The following is a 22,072-nucleotide window of genomic DNA, read 5'->3' on the forward strand; positions in this document are numbered from 1 at the left end:
GCGGTAACGCAGCACACTTCATCGCTTTATCCTCCCGCTTGCATCCCCTCCCTCCCTGCCTGCTCCTCTGTGGGTACCAGACTCCAGAACCAACCACAAGCCGGGCTTGCTCTCATTAGCGCTGCCCCGCCCTGCAGCCTCCGCGCACCCCCACCCCCGCCCCCGCGGTAAATATATATTGATTCTTGTTACCGCCGGCCCCATCCTTCCAACACCCAGCACGCGTTCTGGGCAGATTCAACACCAGACCCGGCTCCTCGGCCCTTTTGTGTGTGTGCAAACAGTGTAGCAGAAAGGATGCAGTACAGACACTCTAGGCGGGTGCCCTGTGACAGGTGTTCTTGGCCTCTGTCTTACACACTTTCCTGACTTACCTTACACACAGTTAAGAATGCTCAGAGACACATTTCAGGAACCGTCCTGTATCTGCACAAGCACACAAAACAAACATCGTAATGACAAATGCAAAGGATGAAAATCACCCCAGAATATCCATTGTTGGGCAAACCTAACTCCCAAACCGGGTTTTCTGTTTCGCTGCACACAGTGTCAGAATGCTAGAACTAGAAGGAGGCAAAGTCTAGACCCTTACAGGTACAGCCAACTGAGATGCAAAGAGAAGCGAAATGCTGGTTACTATTGGTGGCTGACTATTCCATGTATGCACATTTTTGTGCATTTGGTCGACATTTGGTTTGTGTGTGTTCACATAAAATGCAGAGGCTTTGAGCACATAATCTCTATAGCCTGGGATTTTATGATCCAACCACATTCTCTACAATGCTGATTTATTCCTTCCCATTATTTTGTCCAGCACCCTTTACATGAGCTTTTTTCACTTTTTGAGAAGTTATCTTCTTTCCCAGACTCCAAACCCCGCCTCCTCTAGAATAAACAAAGGCTTCACCCTGACTTCAGAACTCCTTACTGAAGACCTGAGTACAGACTTCCCAAAATCAAATCTCCTTCCCCTTCCACCCACTGTGGCTAGTTTCTCAGTGGCCCTCATTCCACTGACCTGCCTCTTGGCATTGATTTCACTCTTACAGCTGGAACTTTCCAGAACTGGAAACTTTGGACGATGTGAAGGCAGCTTCACCAGCTGTGCCCCTCTCGAAAGGAGTCACAGCCCTTCTCTTTCCGTATTGCACTTGGGGTGCCCAGTCCTTTCCTGACAGACCCTTTTCTTTGCCCGGCAGCAGTCAGATCTTCTGGTCAGATGAGCTCAAAGCAGACCACTTTTCAAACCTCAGCTAAGAATCCACACAGAAAGCTGTGCACACATTTTTCCGGATTTTACACTTGGATTAGTATCAATTCCTATATGAAGAAAACTCTCCGAGAATAGACTTGAACAGGCTGTGGCAGTAAACAGCAACAGCAACCAACCATGTGATGTTTCCAACCAGAGACTTGAAAGAAAACAAAAACTCTCACATAAACCAGCATCCATGGTTTCTAAATTAGCACAATGTCACCAAACCACAATAAAGGATAATTTTTTTACCTCAACTAATTGCCAGGATGTTCACCTCATTATTTTCAGTGAATCAGCATCAACTTGGCTCAGAGATGTTTGCTCTCTGTTCTATCCATCATGGAGATGACAAGTCAACATCTCTCACAGAGGTTATTGATGTAGCAATCCTTGTGGTGTGCTTTATTCTCCCGAGGAGTTGCTTTTTTTTTTTTAATGTGGAAGACAAAAGATATTAAAGTAGCAGTACACAAAGTTTCGCATCCTGAGTAGATAAAGAAACCTCATAGAGCAGCTTCTACAGGCCAGGGACAATGGCAACATATACAGACTCCTGTGTATTGTCCTTTTTTATTTTTATTTTCTTGTGACAGGATCTCACTCCAGTGCCCAGGGCGGAGTACAGTGGTACAATCTCCATTTACTGCAACCTCCGCCTCCCAGGCTCAAGCAACTCTCTCCTCTCAGCCTCCTGAGTACCTGGGAGTACAGGTGTGTGCCACCATGCTTGGCTAATTTGTTTTTTGTATTTTTAGTAGAGATGGGTTTTTGCCAAGTTGCCCAGTCTGGTATTGAACTCCTGAGCTCAAGCAATCCTCTTGCCTCAGCCTCCCAAAGTGCTAGGATTACAGACGTGAACCACCATGCCTGGCCTGTTTGTTTTTCATTCCTAACAGTTCCCCTGTAGTCTGGGTAGCATGATCCTATTTTACAGAAGAAAGCAAAAAGGCTATGTTAGTTCCGTAATTTCCTTAAGGTCTTGTTTGAAGCACAAGACCTTGAATCTAGAGTTTGCAGATGTCAGCTGCCCTAACCTTAAAGAGAAGAGTATTCGGTGGAGAAAGGAAAAGACATGGCATGAATCTTAAAGCCATCCTAGTAGTCATATTTATTAAGTTTCTAATGTACTCAAAATACTGTTATAAATACAATAATAAGTCACAGTCCCAATGTGTCCCTCCTAATACTAACCTTATACAATGGCGTAAGGTGATGAAGGTTTTGAGATGCACATACAAACACCTGTATTATCATAATGCCCATGCAACTGTGTTTTCCACCTTTTGTAACTCGAGGCCCAGGAGGACCCAGGGAGGGGCTGACATGCCTGCTCACCTGCTCATCTCAGGCCACATGCAGATAAAGATTAGCAAACAGAGTGCAATTCACAAATGGTCCCTACAATGCTGAGAAAACGATAACTTGAATCGATCCGAGGCTTTATCTTTGGGGACAGGCCTTCAACATAATGTCAGAAGTGAATGCACTATAACAAGGGGAGGAAAAGGACCGAGCTGTTGAAGCTATCTCACACAGTCTCTGCACAGGAACAAATTGTAGCCAATAATACAAGATTGTCATTTGGACTTTCCTAATGACTAATGATGGTGAGCATCTACTTTTGTGCTTCTCTTCTATCCGTCTATCATTTGTAGTAAAGTGCTCAAAATTTTTGCTCATTTTTAAATGGTTTGTTTGCTTTTATATTGTTCAGTTTTGAGAGTTCTTTCAATGTTCTAGATACAATGTCTTTGTCAGATAAGTTTTCTGAATATTTCCTCCCCATCTATGGCTTGTCTTTTCATTCTCTTAGTAGTTTCTGTCACAGAGTAAATGTCTTTGAAGTTTGTGGAGTTTAATTTATCAACTTTTTCTTTTAGAGATCATGTTTTTGGTATATCTAAGAACTCTTTTGACTAGCCAAGTTTACAAAGAGTTGTGTTTTGCTTTATAAGTTTTAAGGTTTTACATTTTACACTTAAGTATTTGGTTCATTTTGAATTCTTATTATTTTTTAGGTGGGAGCTATGTATGGTGACTTTTTTATTCGTTGGCTTATTGGTTTTTGCACATGGGATGTCCAATTCTTCTAACACCATTTATTGAAAAGACAATCCTTTCTTGATTGAATTGCTTTTGCAACTTTTCAGTAATCACTTGGCTATATTTGTAGGAGTCTCTTTCTATATTCTCTGTTTTGTGCCTCTGATCTTTCTATTGTTTTACAAATACTACACTATTTTGTAGACATATACTGCCTTAAAATCAGGTAGTGTGAACCCTCCAGTTCTTTCCTTTTTAAACATTATTTTGGTTATTTTCATTTCTTTGCCTTTTTATATTAATTTAGGAATGTTTGTCAATATCTACAAAAAAAAAAAAAAGCCTACTAGGATTTTGATTGCAATTGTGTTAAATTTACAGATGAATATCAGAAGAATTGACATTTTAACAATTTTCCAATTTCTGAATATCTTTCAACCCACAAACTTAGCATTTCTCTGCATTTATTTAGGTTTCCTTTGATTTATTTCATCAGTAGTTGAAGTTTTCAGCACGTAAATTCTACACAGATTCTAAGAGTTTCCACGTAGATTCTAAGAGTTTCATTTTTTTTGGTACTATTGTAAAAGGTATTGATTTTAATTTTGAATTTCACTTTGTATTAAAGTGTAACTGGGATTTGTTTTACATACAGACACGGAAACGCTTCTTCTGAAGGGAGAAGTTATACTCACAGATCCCTAGAAACAGGAGGCATGGCATACCGCACAGGGCCACAGGGGGAGCTCCTGGGTCAGTCAGCAGGCAGAAGCCGCCCGGGACAGCATGGCTCAGAGCCTTTATTTTGTATCCTGTGGGAAGGAATGACCAGGCAGGGCAGGCCAGTTTGAGCAAGTCTAGGATTTGATAGTTCCAATAATTTCAGTGGCTGTGGGCTATAGAGGTGGTCTCTAGTTGTCCTGTACTTGTCCCTGGGGAGATTTAGGGCAAGGGAAATTGGCTTGCTATGTGAGTTGGATAAAGGAGGTGGTTGTGGGCATGGACTCTGGATTGGTTGGTTTACATATGAATGCTGGGCTCTCAGGCAAGTTATTTGCTAACTCTAGGAATTAGCTAGCCCTGGGAGGGGCAGTTTCTTCTAAACCTGCAAAGCCGCTAACATGTCAAGGCACCACAAAATATGGAAAATAAAAAACATAACTAAAACTCATTCACTGGTAGAATAGAAAAAAACACCAAATAATTAGTGTGTGTGTGTGGGTGTGTGTATTATGTACCCCATAACCTTGCTAAACTTATTTATTTGTTCTAGGAGCTTTTGTATAGATGTCTTGGAATTTTCAATGTAGATAATTATGTGAATACAGGATGTTTTATTTCTTGCTTTCCAATCTGTATGCCTTTTGTTTCTTTTTTTTCCACCTTATTTCACCAGGTATCCTTTCTATTTATTGCATATATGTTTTATTTTATTAATTAATTTATTACTGAGATTTTACTTTATGATAGGCAGTGTAAATATCAATCACACTAAACTTGTGGTCAAGTTAAACATGTAAGTACAATATGATGTAAGTGCTAAGAGAGAGATGTGTTGTCAGTGTGAGAGGAGCAATCACGCTAATATGGCTAGGGAGGCTAGAAACGCCTCTATTAATAGAGCTTTGAATGAAGAACAGAAGTTTGTTGGGTGACCAACAGACATCTGAAGAAGAAAGAAAAGCATACATGAAAAAGCAGAAGACAGGAGGAACAGAATGTACTTGGGAATGCACTTGGTGAAGAGTTCAATTTGACTGGAGCAAAGAGAGTGGTGTCAGAGAGAAGACTACAAGCAAAGGTTTGAGACATATTGTGATAGGCCAAACATGCCCTGCTCCAACTCTTAGAATTCACTTGGCAAGTAATGGAGAACCCTAAAGATTTTTAAAGCCAGGAACGGAAACAACAAGATTTGTCATTTAAATATATAGCAAAAGCCATGTGCGGTGGCATGTATCTATAGTTCTAGCTACTTGAGAGGCTGAGACAGAAGGATCATTTGAGCCCAGGAGTTCAAGTCCAGCCTGGGCAACATCATGAGACCTTGTCTCTATTTTTTTTAATTAAATATAAATAAATGAAAAACATATTGTGAAGCAAAATTTACAGTGTATAAATTTTATAAATTATTATTTGTAATAGTTTTGGATTATTAAGATATGTTGATCAAAAATTAAAGGTAAAAATTTAAAAAAAGAGAGAGATGTTGATAACAAGTGTCAGATGAGGATGTCAGCTGGCTAATTTGCCCTCACCCACCTTTCCATCAAAACACTTATTAAAAAGCTTGAGACAAAGAAAAGTGACACACAAGTATGAACTATGCATGCTTATCAACAATTTATCACATGCCAGAAAGATTCTCACTAATCTAATCAAAGTGTGTTTAGGCATTAAAACACAGCCAGACCAAAAAAAAAGAAAAAGAAAAAGAAAAAAATTAGAAACAAATACCTTTAGAAAGGTGAAGCCTTCATTTAGGAACAGCAATAGAGGGTGATGATGAAGAGTATAGACACAAGACAAATCACCTGGGTTTAAAACTTGGATAGATTATATTTACTTGTTTGTACTCTTCTGCAATTTATTTAAATTCAATTTCCTCATCTATAAAACTACTTATGAATATTTTTACTTTAAAAATTGTTGGCTGGGCACGGTAGCTCACACCTGTAATCCCAGCACTTTGGGAGGCTGAGGCGGGTGGATCACAAGGTCAAGAGATCGAGATCATCCTGGTTAACACAGTGAAACCCAGTCTCTACTAAAAAATACAAAAAATTAGCCAGGCGTGGTGGCAGGCACCTGTAGTCCCAGATACTCGGGAGGCTGAGGCAGGAGAATGGTGTGAAACCGGGAGGTGGGGCTTGCAGTGAGCCGAGATTGCGCCACTGCACTTCAGCCTGAGTGACAGAGCAAGACTCCGTCTCAAAAAGAAAAAAAAAAAATTGTTGAGATTTAAGTGAGATAACAAATGTAAAGTTTATAACATGCTGATTAATACATGGTAGCTTTCAGTATTCCTTAGCTCATTCCATCAGTAATGTTCTTTTCAAGTCCATTTGGAGATTTCAACAGGCTGTAACGTACATGACTAAGTTTAAAAGTGTTTTGAGGAAAGTGAGATATTGAAAAAATTTTTAAGTTTTAACCAAAAAAATTTAAAAACCAAATTACATGAAAGTCAAGTGGGAAAACGGCACCAAAAAACTTTGATGGACAATTTTAAAATCTGCAATGAATGCATGAAAAATTCTTAAATAGCCCTATGACTCAATTAAGTGCAAATTAAATTGAGATACCTTTTTCCTCACTTTAGGACTTTAGGGCTTGTATTTTTCCTGGTAGGAAAGTGAACACTGGAGCAGGAGTATAGACTTAAATGAAGTATACTCTTAAATCATTCCAACATATCTGAAGTATAATTTGCATTTATGTCAAGGATCTTTAAACAGCTCCTGTGATTAAATGTAATGCATCAGTTAGCTATTGCTGCCTAACAAACCATCCCAAAATTTAGGTAACAACCATGTACTATTTCTCCTGAGTCTATAAATGCACTACAAATTGCTGATCTAGTCCAGACTAAGCTGATCTCAGCTGGGTTCCTTTGTGTGGGCAGTTGGCAGGTTTCCTGGGAGCTAGCTGATCTAGGACAACTTCATCTGGGACAACTTGGCTCTGTTCCATGTGGTCACTCATCCTGTAACAGGCTTTTCCCGTCTTGTTTTCATAGCAGTAGCTGGAGTGAGTGAGAGAGAGAGAGAAGTATACAAGGCTTCTGAGGTCTGGTCTCAGAACTGGCACACTGTCACTTCTACCATATTCTGCTGGCCAAAGCCCATCACGAGGCCAGCCCGGATTCAAGTGATAGGGAAAGAGACTCCACTCATTGATGGCAGGAACTGCCAGGCCACAGGGTAAAGAGTATGAATACAGAGAGGATGGAGAATAGGGGCCAGAAAACAACAACAGTATTGTCAGAAATAAAAGAGATAAGAAAACCACAGTGGCCAAAATCTGAGCAGGATTCTAACAAATCCACCCTTAAAATGAAGGACTGAGATTGTATTCTTGGACTATATATCACATGATCTCACCTCTGGAATCTAGCATGGATCATACAACACCAAATGAGGAAGGATAAAATTTTGAGCCCTCCTCCCACCACATTGTCTTTGACCAACTCTGAGGCATTCACCTTAACACACCAGGTGTCATCCTTCTACTGTGTGACATTTATCTTTTGAGCTGGCTAAAAATGGTCTTGCAATTGTCCCTCTATTTTTTTTTCTATGCATCCCTTAGATCTATATCTCACAGAATAGACATGACAGAGAACATAAGGGCCAGGAAGAGCTGCACTGCTCTCTGGAATGCTTAGTCACCCATGATGAAAGCTTTATGAGCTAAAGTGGATCCAGGATGAACTATGGAAGGAGTGAACACTGGAGCAGGAGTATAGACTTAAATGAAGTACACTCTTCAGAAACATTGCAAACTGGGTTTCCAGTTTAAATAACATAGCCTACCAAAGGATGTATACACCCAACCACCATCCTGTAGACCCCTGTTGCCTGCAAGGCACTGAAAGTTAAAGGAAAGCACTTAAGTCAGCAGTGAGGAGGCTAAGAATGTTCCTCGCATCACACACTCCAAGAACCTGGAGAATTCTCTGGCCATTTGAGGAATCATAAAATAATTCAAAAACAAAAATGGGAGCACTAGAAGTATACCTTATTAAAGAGATAATATTGTTCTGAGAAATTAAAAAAAGATATAGATGAAATAACTTTATGCCATTTTTTTAATTTAGAAGGTATATCCTAGATAACTTTAAAAAGTTGACAAAGAAAATATAAAAATTTTTAAAAAGTGATGAAGGTAGAGATACAAAAAGGAGAGAGAGGAACAACAAAAATGTAAGAAAATTCTAAATGCAAATATAAACTAAAAATCAATATTGGAGACTGACAGGGAAGAAAAGGCACTATAGAAAATAAAGGATTGATACAAAAAATAACACTGAGGAGACTACCAAATTCCAGAGGAATGACAATAAGATGGATAAGAGAATAAATGCAAGCTATATAGTGCAGATAAAGGAGCCCCAACCTTAAAACTCTGTTTTTCTCAGGGGAAAGAGGGAAAACTTGAACCAAAAGTAAAATAAAACAATCAAAAACCTTACAGAAGCAAAGCTTCCTGAGTTGATGTAATCCTTGGGTCTATAAATCTAAATAATTCTTGGTATTCCAAAAATAAATAAATAAATAAAAATCTTACATCTAAATATATACTAAATTTTAGCTTATTATCAACACTGAAAAAATTATACAAGTGACATCAAACATATAGAAAAAAACAAAAGAACAAAAGAGTGGCTGAACTGATTTCTATTCTCCATCATCAAATGCGAACATACATTAAAACAACATTTGAAAGTGCAAAATATTTTGTCAATAAAAATTTTATACCTTACTAAGTTATTCAGATGTAAAAGCAATAGAAAGATTGCTCAAGATATCGAGGAATTCAGAAACATACTACTTTTGTACCTTCCTAAAAAAATCTCCTCTAAATATACATCAAGACAGCAAGATAGAAATAAAAATGCAGAAATGTGGGACTACAACTTACATGTTTTGACTTTGTGTCCCCACGCAAATCTCATGTTGAATTATAATCCCCACGTGTCACGGGAGGGACCTGGTGGCAGGGAACTGGATCCTGGGGACAGATTTCTCCCATGCTGTTCTCCTGATAGTGAGTGAGTTCTCAAGTTTGTCACTTTCCGCCTTGCTCTCTCTCTGCTGTCACCATATAAGATATGCCTTGCTTCTCCTTTGCCTTCCTACATGATTGTAAGTTTCCTGAGGCCTCCCTAGCCATGCAGAACTGTGAGTCAATTAGACCTCTTTTCTTGGCTGGGTGTGGTGGCTCATGCAATCCCAGCACTTTGGGAGGCCATGGCAGGAGGATCACTTGAGGTCAGAAGTTCAAGACCAGCCCGGTGAAACTCTCTCTACTAAAATACAAAAATTAGCCAGGCATGGTGGCTGGTGTCTGTAATCCCAGTACTCAGGAGGCTGAGGCAGGAGAATCGCTTGAACCCAGAATGCAGAGGCTGCAGGGAGTTGAGATCACACCACTGCACTCCAGCCTGGGCAACAGAGTGAGACTCCCGCTCGAAAAAAATAAAAAATAAAAATAAAAAAATAAGTCTCTTTTCTTTATAAATTAGCCAGTCTTAGGTAGTTATTTATAGCACTGGGAAAATGGATTAATATAACAACTGAACATTGAAACCAATTAAATATAAATTTCATTAGAACTTTGGTAATAGAGTGACAAAATCAAATGAAAAAATGCTCTTGTTGAAGTAGAAGTTATATGTGGAAAAATCATCATAAAGTACAACTGTAATTGTGTGTTGATACACTGGGTGGACAAGGACAAGAAAATTGATGGTTGGGTGGGAGGTAAGGATACACAATAGTCCTTGTTCTGATTTTGATAATTTAAAAATATATAAGTACTTAGTTGATTAAGAAAACTTTTTTGGAAAGCAGTTGTGGAGTATTTATTAAAATATGAAATATTCAAATACCCAGCAGTTTTACTTATGAGTCTATTCTTAGACAAAGCAATAGTTAAACAGATGAGTAAAAATAGTTATGCACAAGGATAGCTATTGGAGTAATGTTTGTAATACAAAATGAAGCAAAAAAATGGGAAGGACTTAAATGTCCATTAATAAGGAAATGATACATATAGTCAAAGAAATTCTATATAGTCATTATAGAAGAGTGGAGGAGAGCTATATGTGCTGGTCTGGACAGTTGTCCATGTTTTATTGGTAAGAAAGAATGAAAAATTATAATATGATCCCATTTTTGTAAATAAAACATATGTTATTGCATATTAATAGCTAAACATCTCTATATTGATTCATGCCAATATAAATATATTTTATGTCTATGAAATCATAGGGAAAATACAGGAAGGACAAAAACCAAACTGTTAATAGTGCTTTCCTCTGAGGATTAGGCATGGGAGAGCTTGAGCTCATTTAAACAATTTAAATAGCAGAATATAAAACAAGATTTCAACATCTTTTCAATCCACAAAATAGAAGCAAACAACTCATAAACCATATTCATAGAGACAGAGAAAGATAAAGCAATAATAGAATTAAGGTTGAACATACCATTTGGGTCTGATAATTGTTACCCTATTTAAAATAAATGGCTTACATTCCTCTTCTAAAACCCCTGAAGTTAACCAAGCATGGTGGCACCCACCTGTGGTCCCAGCTACTCAGGAGACTGAGGTGGGAGGATTGCTTGAACCTTAGAGGTCAAGGCTGCAGTGAGCCATGATTGCACCACTGTACTCCAGCCTGGGTGACAAAGCAAGACTCTGTTTCAAAAACACTCACGCACACAAAACCCTGAAGTAAGTTTTAAAACAAATATAACAAGTTGATTCACACATATGTATCATATATACATATATTAAAAGTGTAAAGTAAATATAAGGAGATTGAAAAGGAAAAGTAGGCAGAATAGGCAAAATAATACATTAAAATAGCATTTCCAACTCTACTGACAAATTTAAGCCTTAAACATACCAACAAATTGCATAATGAATAATTTTATATTGATATTATTTATTTTTAAAAAAAAAAGCTCTTAAGATTGGGTGCAGTGGCCCACACCTGTCATCTCAGGACTTTGGGGAGGCTGAGGTGGGAGGATCACTCGAGCCCAGAAGTTCAAGACCAACCTGGATAACATAGCAAGACCAAGTCTTTACAAAAAATAAAAATAAAAAATTAGCCAGTGATTATGGCTCAGGCCTGTAGTCCCAGCTACTAAGGAGGCTGAGGTGGGAGAATCACTTGATCCCAGGAGGTTGAAACTGCTGTGAGCCATGTTCATACCACTGCACTCCAGCCTGGGTGACAGAGTGAGACCCTGTCTCAAACAAACAAACAAAGAAAAGCGAAAGAAAGAAAAAGAAATAGAAAACAAAACAAAACAAAAAAGAGTTTGTAAAGTCAGAATGTGTAGAGTAACCTTGTATCAAGATGTGAACAAGTGTTAAGCCAGAGAAATTGTTCACAAAATCTTTTTTGGGGAGACTTCAGTAAATCTGAACCAATTAATACCATATTGCACAGAGAAATTTAAATTGCATACTTAGAATAACATTGTAGAAGAAAATAGTAGACACATATCACATGTTTTTAAAAATCAAACAGATATGTTTGATTTAATCAGCCAAGAAACATTTATAAAAATGGACTACATACAAGGCTACAAAGTAAACCTCCTGAATATCTAAAATAAAACATTGAATACTTCATATATTATATTAATAGGTTAAAACATCTTTGTCTTCTCTCATATTTTCCTCCATAGTATAAATATTCTTTGACTCTTTCTTTCTAGTTCTTAACTGCAAAATCCTGGAACTTGCTGGTACACATTAACCAGGTCCTGCAAACCCTGCAGTGTGAATCCTATTTTCTCTATCTTGGAAAATAGACAGTAATCACCAGTCGTTATGCTGAGACCTGACCCTAATTTAACAGGATAGAGATAATGACAGGAAATCAGGGCAAATTTGACAGAGGACAAGATTCATCTTGTAAGATTCCTGCCTCACATGTTCCTCTACAAGGCCTCCAAGCAAGGAAAACTCTTCTAGCAAAGGAGAGAGAGCTGCTTCTGCTGGACTATGGTTTTCAGGAAAATCAACCATATGTCCCACCCTCAGGTCTTAGGTCCCATTTTTTTTCCTACCAGGGACCTAACTTTGACATAGGCAACCTATCAGGGCTGTGCATTCAGCCTCTTTTGCAGCTTTACCACTCTCTGACAATAAGATCCTTGGCCTGATTTTCAGCAGTCTTCCCTGTCACTAAAAGATGTAAGGATTTCCCACAGTCCTGTTACAAAGACCTTCTGGCTTTTATAACATGCTGGAAGTGCACAGTTAGCTGATCTAAGTCTGCCATTTTCTTTGCTAAAGGATTCCAAAGCAATTAAGAAAACCCACTCAGGATGTTACTCCCCGTGCATCTACAAAGATAGGGTTATAAATTATTTTGTTCTATTGCCAATAACACACATCCAAAAAGGCATCCTTTTGCAGTGACTGGATGTTTACTCAAATAATGGTAGGTATTGAATATTTGAATAAACATCTAGTCACTGAAAAAAGACGCCTTTTTGGATGTGCGTTGTTGGAGATAAAAGGTCATCAGGGACCTTTCCATACAGTGGTTCTTGATATCTTTATGATCAGCTCAAACATTCTAATTCCACACTCTGGGGAAAGTCCTCAACCTGCTAGAGAGTTACCCAAATTCCTGGTGTGCCCATATTCTCACAGTCATCTCTGACCCTGGACAACCTCTGCTTGCTATCATAATGGACTGCACTGACACAGATGTGATGCTGTAGGATGCCCCAGTTACCCCTGTTTTCTTTCTTTGTCCTGACCAAAAATGACAGAGTACTTTAACTGCTCTGTGACCCAGCCAGCTGCATGATTTCCCCTGCAGGCTTGAATCAAAGAGGGGGCCTTGACTATTCCTAGGCACCGATAAAGTTGTCTGGGTTTTTGCTCAAAACACTGAAAGACCAACCATGTTGCTAAACTGTAGAAACTAGCCCCAGCCTTGAGCCAAATTCCTTAAACCGTCAAATAAACTCCATCACCTGACCCCTACCCCAGCCCATTACTGACACACTTGGATAGGACATCTTTTGTCTCACTGTCCATTGGAGAATGCTGCAGCCCTTTTCATGTAAGTTATCCTAATACTAATTCTTTGGACTGAGCACCCTGGCATTTAGTGCTTTTGTCTTTGCAATCACAAAGGGCCCCATCTTGGGATGGTTTGGGGCAGTTACTTGAGGGAAAACTTCACTGTCACTGCTTTTGGGATGAATCAGGCTGCAGGGTCAGCCAGACAGAACAGAGGCTGTTCTTCACCTACTCAAAGAGGAAAAAAAAAAAAAAAAAAAAAAAAAAACTACACACGGAGGTATTTCTGGATGTTTGGGAATAGGTTGTGGGGGAGGGGAGGTGGCATAGCAAATGTTTACTGACTCAAAATCTAACAATCTTTTGTTCAAATTCTCTCCATCATCTTGCTACTGGAGCTTTGCCCCACCTCACAGGTTCTTCCCTTTCCTCTGGTCCTAACTTCCTTCCACCAAGATTGCCTTGGAAACCAGAATCGTTTTTCCTCCTTATCTTCATGAAGAGATAAGCTTCCCTCTAACTCCTCTCCCAAACTTTCCCACACAAACCCTTCAGCCCAGCAGAAAGGTGCTGCTGTTCAACTCGTCACTTTTGTTATCAGACATACAAATCATAAATAATAAAATTAGTTATTCTCTTATACTTTCCTAACGTTGACTCATTGTTATCCCCTCATAGTCTCAGAGTGCATAATGCTAATGCTTTTACAAAGATACAAGAATACTCATCTACCATCAAGATCTATTTATCCCAAGGTAAACATTTCTACTCACATTCTGCCATGCTTTATTGCCTTATGTAGTCCTAAAGTTCAGTTCCTTCTTTTTCTAATTATTCTCAGTAAGAGTGGCTCATATATGTACAGGTGTGTTTTTCACCTTCTTTTTCTCAGTTTCCCTCATTTGAAAATGGGTACAATAACGTCTTCGTAAGTTTATTATGAGGATTAAACAAATAAATACATGTAGACACTTAGTGTGTGTTTACCACAAATAAGTTTCTGATATATGTTAACCATTCTATTTTCATTATAATTAGCACATGCTGGACCCAAGAGTTCTCTAGTTGCCAAAAAAGTATAATGTAATGCAGCAGAATGTCACTGATGTCAACAAGGGGCAGAACAGGAGCTGTTTGGGAAACTCCACTGCCAGTTTAAAATAGCACTTATTACAAAGTACTCCCCCACCCTTCAGTTCCATGTTTTTTTTGTTTTTTGTTTTTTTTTTTTCTTTTTTTTGAGGTGGAGTCTCACTCTGTCACCCAGGCAGGAGTGCAGTGGCATGATCTTGGCTCACTGCAACCTCTGCCTCCTGGGTTCAGGCGATTCTCCTGCCTCAGCCTCCCAGGTAGCTGGGATTATAGGCATGCAACACCACGCTGAGCTAATTTTTGTATTTTCAGTAGAGACAGTTTCACCATATTGGCCAGGCTGGTCTCAAACTCCTGACCTCAGGTGGTTCATCTGCCTTGGCCTCCCAAATTGCTGGGCTGTGTTTTTTCATATAAGACTCTATCCCATTCTTAATGTATTACCTCTCCAACTAAAGACTAGCAAAATAGACTGAATCTCATGTTTTTCTACACACACACACACACACACACACACACACACACACGAGATCCATGTGACATATTTTCCAGCCATGCCTGCACAGCATCCAGATTTCAGAGCTTCCTGTTGGACATAAAGCTCATTTGTGAAATTCCATTTCTGTACATGTTGAAGAGTGCGTTCTCTCCCCCAGGTATATTGGGAGCATGTGGCTGCCAACACCCTCGTAGAGTTGTAATGGGAGGCCATTCTCCTCTTTTTCTTTCGCTCCAAGAAGAGACTTACACTCAACATTTGCCTTATTCAAATGGGTAAGACAAGCAATGTGTCTTAAATAGCATTCTTATAATTAGAAATAAGCATGCAAAGATGAATTCTGGAATTTATGCCTTTTTTTCCCTGAAGAGCATAATTTTCTAAAATCTGGGGGAAAATAGTAATGTTCACACGACCTTTTTGAAAAAGACAAAAGAAGTCTCAACAAGTCTTCTTGTTTTCTTAATTTTCACTTTGCAACCTGAATTTTATAAGTTAAGTACAAAATGTAAATGGTAAGAAAAACTAGGCAAATTTTTTGTCACCTGTATAATGGAGATATTAATAATGCTTAAAGAACAATGACAAACCAAAATGTAAAATGAGTAATCCATTAGAGAAAGAAATAAAAAGGACAAACTAGTTATGAAAGAAGAATTAAAACATTTTAAAAAGTTATACTAGTAATCTAAGGTAGCAAATTTAAGATAATGATGGGTCTTAAAAAACGTTTTAAGACTAGTGTATTAGTCTGTTCACACATTGCTATAAAGAACTCCTTGAGATTGGGTAATTTATAAAGAAAAGAGGTTTCATTGACTCACAGTTCCACAGGTTGTACAGGAAGCATGGCTGGGGAGACCTCAGGAAACCTACAATCATGGCCAAAGGGCGAGGGGAAGGAGGCATGTTCTACATGGCTGGAGCAGGAGGAAGTGAGAGCCAAGTGGGAGGTGCTATACACTTTTAAACAACCAGATCTCATGAGAACTGTATCATGAGACAGCCCTAGGAGGATGGTGCTAAACTATTAGAAACCACTCCCATGATCCAATGACCTCCATCACCAACATTGCGAATTACAATTCAACATAAGATTTGGGTGGCTACACAGAGCCAAACCATATCAACTAGTCAAGTGCAGTGGTGATAAGGGGTGAAAGAGTAGAGCAAGCAGTTTGCTCTATAACTGACTATGAACAATCAATTGAGATAACCTGCTACCTTCAGACCAGCCGGATCTTTCTGTCTAAGAAATTTGTGGATACTAATGATAAAGTAAACAAAACTACCTGCCGAGATCGCGCCACTGCACTCCAGCCTGGGCGACAGAGCGAGACTCCGTCTCAAAAAAAAAAAAAACTACCTGATTTTGGTGATGGTGCTGGAATACTACTACTCTCTTACAGCATAGAAAATGAGGATGAGTTGATTCAAACTTTGTAGAAGTTTGAATCTGGAAATGCTTTTAAAACATTATCCTTTGACTCAAAAATTACTCTTACAGGAATTTATCTTAGAAAGTTATCTAAGAAATATTTAGATATTTATCTCTGGTGATGCTTAGGGGGTAATTTTTGTAATTGAAAAAAATTACAAATTACCCACAAATCCAAAATAGTACATTTGTTCAATGTAATATGGCATATTCTTCAAATGGACTATTATACAGAAATTGACAGTGATACTGTAGAAAGATTATGGATGATATGGAAAAATATTTATGGCATTTTAAGACATAAAGAAGGTTAGAAAACTCTCTAGCTATGCGTTCTTTTCTTAACACAATTCAAACATTCATAATCCTTCAAATTTCTCATCCAACACACTTTCTTTATTCACACATTCTCGACTTTTACTTAAAAGGAAAAAAAATCTTTCCTTTAAAGCAAGCTTGTCTAACCCATGGCCTGTGGGCCCCATGCAGCCCAGGATGGCTTTGAACGCAGCCCAACACAATTTTGTAAACTTTCTTAAAACATTATGAAATTGTTTTCTGACTTTTAATTTTTTTCAGCTCATCAGCTATCGTTGATGTTAGTGTATTTTATGTGTGACCCAAGACGATGTGGCCCAGGGAAGCCAAAAGATTGGAAATGTCTGTTTTAAAGTAAAGATAGGACTTCTCTCAATTTCTATCATGACACCTACAAGGTTCTTGATTTACAGCCATGGATGCTTCATATTCTCATTCATTCTCTCTCTCTCTCTCTCTCTCTCTCTCTCTCTCTCTGACAGTAAAAAGGTACTCCCTTATCTATTCCAAGCTCATTCTATCACCTGGGCTTTTGGCAGCAATCTGGCCCCCCTTGTAATAAATGAAGTACAGGACAGACTTCAAATGGAGACTCACATATTGTGTGCATAAACAATGTAAAGTTAGAATTCAAGCTGTTATGTAAAATATGTTTAATCCTCCTGATGAACAAATATGCCTTCCTAAGACTTAGAAAACCAAGTTGGAAATCAAATTCTTGGGAAGTTCTGAGCTGAACAAGGTGGGTGCAGGAATGGCTGGCCCTGGTTTCACTCTCAGCCTGCCCTCCTTCTCTTCTGGCCTCAGGCTCCATCCCACACTGAAGGGACCTCTCTTGCAGGTCCAAGCTCTGTGCAACCCCCAAACAGCCACCTTTGACCTCCCTTCCACCTTAAGGGTGGCTCAGAACTATTGAGCCCACTCACAGAAGGAAGGACTCTGGGAAGAGGCCACTCGGACCCAGAGGGGGCTGTGTAGGGTCTTGTAAACAGAGAGTGGGCTTCCAGTGGGCACCAGACTGGTCCCAGGTCGACACATCTCCCACAGACGGTCACTTTCCTTCAGAGAGGGGCATCTTCTGAGAAGGGACAGAATGACCCGGGACCTGGTTTCTGTCTTCTGTCATCACAGGGAGACTACCACTATGTGGGAGAGAGAAAAGTTGCTCTTCTTGGAAAAGGTAAGATTTACTTTTTGTTTTGAATAAGACTTGAATACAATGTTTGGCAATGCTGAAGAACAAATAACAATGTAATGGTTTTACAATTAAATGAGTCTTCTTTTATATATTTTGAACAGCCCTATGTTAATTATAAGCGGGGCCACCAACAGTCTCAGGAAACTTATTCCATGTAAAATTCCTCTTCCCAGTGGGCTCTTTCCATTGTCATTCACCTGCATACGTCTAAGTCTCTTGAGTCTCATCTTTAAAAAAATCTTACTAGTAAACATGTTGATTCTTAGACTGCTTATGTAGTATAAATATTTTCCCAGTTTATCGTATTTGGATGTCTTACATATCATCATTTTAAAATGTGTATATACTTCCAGAAATCTTTTTGCTTTTCAGTGTTGTGCACTGAGGATCGTATGTCAAATGACCTTCAATTTCTCGTCTTCTTCCTGCTCCCCAAGGTTGTATGTTCTCCCATATTTTCTTCTTGAACTTTAAATTGTGCTATTTTTTCCATTTAATTATTTAGCTTATTGGAATTTATTTTACTATATGGCATGAAATGCTATTAATATCTAACCTTTCCTCTAGAATGGAACCAGATATTATAACTTAATCTTACTATATGGTGTGAAATCGTATCTAACATTTTCTGCTAGAACTTAACCAAATTTTATAACTTAATCTGTTGACCAATCACTTTCCTGCTTTTCATAAATGATGCCGTTCAGTGAATTATCACCACGTGAACACATTCATAAAAACACCATCCAGCCCAAGAAATAAAACATTGCCAGCATCTGGGATGCCCCCACCAAGTCTTTTTCAGGCACTGTATATCAGCAGTGACCAGTTTGTGCTAGAATGGAAAAATAATAATAATTACTGTACATTTACTAGTCCTGATAGTATCATATAGGTAGTAATATAGGTCTATACTACTAAATATAGTGGAAAGTATCTTTCTTCTATTTGTGATAGTTTCCATTTCCATGTAAATTAAAGAATCCTCTTCAACCTCCTCTCCCCCAAACATTTAAATATTGATTGGGATTACATTGTATCTTATATTAGTTGCAGGGCACACTGAAATTTTTGCTATATTGAATGTTCATATACCTCTTCTTAAAGTATTTAATTCCTGCAATAGTGCTTCAGATTCTGTGAAGAACTTTTCATTATCTTTTGTTAGTTTTATTTTTATGTATCAGATGTTTAGGCATTATTTTAAAATTTTTAATTTATATTTGTTTGTTGCTGGTATATAGAAATAAAGTTGATTTTTTAAAATCTGGTTTCCATAGACCTTGGTAATTCATGTATTAATTATAATGATTTATCAGTATTTTTTAAGGTAATTACAAATACACAATCTTACCATCTGAGAACAGTGAGAGTTTTCTTTCTACCGTTTTAATCCTTTATCTCTTATTTCTTTTTCTTGTCTAATTACACTAAGACCTCCAGTACAATATTGAATAAAAGTCAAATAGGCAGAAATCTTTATCTGGTTCCCAGTCTCAGAAAGCTTCCAACATTTTACCATTTGACTGTTCAGAGATCTGCTATAGGTTTTTGCAGATACTCTACATTAAGGAGTTAATTCTCCTCTCTCCCTAATATACTGAGAGTCTTTTCCCCCTCAATAAATGGATGATGAATTTTATCAAATGCTTTCTCTATTTCATTGAGGTTATTATATAAGGTTTTCCCTTTTTTATTTTTGCTAATTTGGTAGTTTACATTTATTTATTTTTGAATGTTAAATCAGCCTTATGTTCTAAGAATAAATCAAAAGGTTAGGGATGTATTATTTCTTTTTACATATTACTAGCATGTAGTAAGATTTTATTTTTTTTATTAGATTGCAGTATCAAAGTTTGGCTGACTTTACAATATGAATCTGGCAATGTTCCCTCTGTTGATAATATTTTTGTTCTGTCATTTTAATATTTGTGAGATGTCCCTTTGTTCATTCCTTATATGAATGATGTATGTTTTCTTCCTCTCTGGTTCTTGATCAGCTTGCCAGAAGTTTATCAATTTCAGTAGTATTTTCTTTCTTTTTTTTTTTTTTTTTGAGATGGAGTCTTGCTCTGTTGCCCAGGCTGGAGTGCAGTGGCCGGATCTCAGCTCACTGCAAGCTCTGCCTCCCGGGTTCAGGCCATTCTCCTGCCTCAGCCTCCCGAGTAGCTGGGACTACAGGCGCCCGCCGCCTCACCCGGCTAGTTTTTTGTATTTTTTAGTAGAGACGGGGTTTCACCGTTTTAGCCAGGATGGTCTCGATCTCCTGACCTTGTGATCCGCCCATCTCGGCCTCCCAAAGTGCTGGGATTACAGGCTTGAGCCACCGCGCCCGGCCTCAGTAGTATTTTCAAGGAACCAACTTTTGGAATTGATAATCCTTCACATTTTTCTACATGATAATGATAATGATGATGATGTCATACTTTTTATACTGACGTATTTTATTTCATTTTTTTCTGCTTATGGGTTTAATTTGCTGTTCTTTCACTAATTTTTAGATGGATGCTTAGATTATTGTTTTTCAGTCTTTCTTCTTTTCTAATATATGCATTTAATGCTATAAATTTCATGTAAGTATGGCTGTAGTTGCATTTGACAAATGTACTATGTTACAATTTCATATGTTGGTTAGATGGAGAAACACTTTTTTGTGCTACGTTGTAATTGCTATATTCTATGCACACTTGATTCTGTTTCTGAACTTTCTTTTCTGTTCTATTATTTTTCTGTTTATTCTGGGTCACATTCCCACCTTGTTTTACTCTTCCTAGCTTTGTAAGATGATGTGATAGCTCACAGAGCAAGCCCTCTTCATTGTGTAAGATTCTCTTGGCTCTTATTGGGCACTCGTTCACAGTTATGAATTTGAAAATAGTTTTGTCAGGTTCTCCAAAAAATATCTCATCCCACTCATGTTCTCACTAGAATTTAAAATACAGATTAGAAAGAAATGGCATGTTTACGATATTAAATTTTACATCCATGAATATGTCTTGTTATTTATTCAACAATTTTCAATAAATATCAATCATTATTTACATTGTTTCTCAAGTTTACATTTATATATTACAGGTTTGTAGATTTTAATATAGATCTTATATATATATTTCCCAACAACAGTATTTGTAGGAATTATCTTCTAGGAAATATTTCTGGGTATTATTTTTCCATTCTAGCACAAACTGGTCACTGATGATGTATAGAAAAATTCATTGACTTGGCCAGGCACGGTGGCTCACGCCTGTAATCCCAGCACTTTGGGAGGCCAAGGCGGGTGGATCACTTGAGGTCAGGAGTTGCAGACCAGCCTGGCCAACATGGTGAAACCCCGTCTCTACTAAAAATACAAAAATTAGCTGGGCCTGGTGGCAGGCGCCTGTAATCCCAGCTACGTGGGAGGCTAAGGCAGGAGAATCATTTGAATCCGGGAGGCAGAGGTTGCAGTGAGCCAAGATTGTGCCACTGCGCTCCAGCCTGGGGGACAAGAGCGAGACTTAACCCCCCGGAAGAAAAAGAAAAAAAAAAAAAAGAAAGAAAAATTCATTGACTTGTTACTACTAACTTTTTAACAGGTTAATGTTTTTAACTATCTGTATGATCTTATGAGTTTTTAGTTAATTTTGTTGGCTTTTCCAGATAAAATCATATCACCTGCAAATAATGATGACTTTCTTTTCCTTTTCAGTATTCCCATTATTTTCTCTTTATTTCTTATTGCATTGGTTCCCTCAAACATGTTAACAACTGCACTGACAGCAGCCATGGTCTTTGCCCTGATTTTAATAGAACTATTTTTAGTGTTTCACTATCAAGTAGAATATATGTGGCAGGTATGTATTGCATCAAGCAAGCCACTTTTTATTTTTGTTTTTTTAAAAGTTTACTTTTATTTGTTTATTTTTAAATTTAAGAAGGCTAATTAATTTTACCAGATCCCCTTTCAGCCTCTATGATTCAAGGATCTCAATTTCAAGTGAAAGAACTGACTAGCAGATCTAATCAGAAAGGGAATTTGTAAACTGGAACCTGGGGGGCCCAGACCATTCCCATGGAAGATGAGGAATCAGGCTGGCAAAGTCCTCAGAAGTGGGGAGACATCAATCAGGATGACGGCCAAATCATCCATGAAACCTGTGAGATCACTTCTGCATACCAGATGACCCTGGATTCGTCTGGGGGCACAGCTGTGCTGCCACCCAAGAGCCTGGACATGATGCTGCTGCTGCCCTGACTTCTTTGCTTACCTTTTTAATTTTTATTCAAATCTGGTGTCAGTATGATTGGCCAAACCTAGGAGATGTACTCATGCCCTGGATGCAGAAGAAGCTGAAAGAATAGATAATTTCTACTTCCATCTTCTCTCTCACACCATACAGTACTCACAAGGTATGGAATTCCCTAGACATAAGAAGAGGTTCTGATGCAGAACAGTCACCTACA

General features: G+C 38.2%; 1 long non-coding RNA gene across 2 annotated transcripts in view; it reads left to right on the forward strand.

The window, feature by feature from the left end:
• Window positions 1–17,429: 17,429 nt before the first annotated feature.
• The window catches only part of LOC114676928 (uncharacterized), a 49,827-nt gene continuing 45,184 nt past the window's right edge, over window positions 17,430–22,072 (forward strand). For both annotated transcript variants that reach the window (XR_013415380.1, XR_013415379.1), the window contains exons 1-2: window positions 17,430–17,611; window positions 18,002–22,018. This is a non-coding gene — a long non-coding RNA (uncharacterized LOC114676928). The remainder of the gene's footprint in view (window positions 17,612–18,001; window positions 22,019–22,072) is intronic.

Source organism: Macaca mulatta, chromosome 3, assembly GCF_049350105.2.
Source record: "Macaca mulatta isolate MMU2019108-1 chromosome 3, T2T-MMU8v2.0, whole genome shotgun sequence".
Classification (NCBI taxonomy): Eukaryota; Metazoa; Chordata; class Mammalia; order Primates; family Cercopithecidae; genus Macaca; species Macaca mulatta.